Here is a 1,543-nt window from a genome sequence, read left to right on the forward strand (position 1 = left end):
AGAAGTTGAGAATCATTTTGGAAAAATGTTTGTTATTCTTTAATCTGAAAAGTTTTAGATATTATGAATTAAACAGAAGCCAACCTTTATTCAATGCTCCAAATCACTATCCCTTTCTTACTTGCAGCATCCCCATCAAGATATTGAAAATTACCTCTGCCTTGGGACCATGTAGAAAAAGAGTCAGTGACAAGTGGTAAATACTGCTTTTTTCTGATTTGTTTCAGGGTGCTGACTTTATTTCAGTGATATTTTTAAATGGCAATCAAGCTGTAACTTTGCAGTGGCTATTATTTTAAAGGAATAATAATTGCAGTACTTTCATTCAGTGGACTATAGTCTCCCAGCTTCTCTACAACGGAAGCTAAGAGAAGAAGAGCGGCTTACTTTCCCTTTCCCTTTCCCTTTCCCTTTCCCCTATCCCTTTCCCTTTCCCTTTCCCTTTCCCTTTCCCTTTCCCCTTCCCTCTTCCTTCCCTCTTTTCCCAACAGCTCTGCTGCCTTCATTTCTTTTACAGATATAAATAGTTTAGATTCCTTTCCTGAACTGTGTAATATCTCTAACAGATAGATGTCTGTGATCATGGCAATTACTATTCTATTCAGCCCTTGCTGGTCAGTTACGAATACAAACTTTCTTGAGGACATTCCTCTGAGAAGGTACAGGGAAAGATGGTATTTTACAAAGCTGAACAAACACTTTGGGATTTACAGGTTCTCACTTTACTATTTAATTGATTTCTTTTCAACTCCAGAAAGTGCGTAAAAAAATTCTTAGGAGTGAAAGGACAGATTAAATCCCTGTAAATAGTCAATCAATATTCTTCTCACAAATCCCTGTGTCTGTATATCCTGGATTTTAGAATAGTTAATTTGAAGCCATATAAGGCAGTAACATAACAGTTTCTTTTTTCTCATAAAGTTGTTCTTATTGATGTATCTTCTACAGATGACTTACAAGCAAGAGGAGAAGAAACTTAAGTATTAATTTACAGAATGATTAATAAAAGAAATGGGAAAAAGAAACAAAACATTTTGAGGTAAGATACTGATTATTTGAGTCTCATTTTGAATTACTATAGCTAATAACTCTAATAAATTCTGAATTATTGTAGATAATAAAAAGTTGTTCAAACAATATTTACCTGCCTTTTCTACAGAATACTTGTCATTTCTGGAATAATAAATCACAGTACTTTACATCCTTAGTTACTTTCTATGAGTGATTTGATGTATTTATTCAGTCCATTTTCCCAACTTCAATATATAACACTAAATTATACTGAAGTTCACAATCACATAGCAGAACATAGAAATATGTGTTAAAAAATAAGAAATAATACTTTTAACATTTGTTGAAGACTATATTTTTTTATGTATATAACACAAGTGAAAAGCTCATTTAATATTGTCTTTTTTTTTTTTGGAGACTTAAACATCAGAGCAACTACTTAAAATCTACATAACTTCCTTTTCCATATTAGCTAGTTGCATTAAATAATATAAAATAAAATAAAATAAAATAAAATAAAAAATAAAATAAA

Source organism: Meleagris gallopavo, chromosome 1 (assembly GCF_000146605.3).
Source record: "Meleagris gallopavo isolate NT-WF06-2002-E0010 breed Aviagen turkey brand Nicholas breeding stock chromosome 1, Turkey_5.1, whole genome shotgun sequence".
NCBI lineage: Eukaryota > Metazoa > Chordata > Aves > Galliformes > Phasianidae > Meleagris > Meleagris gallopavo.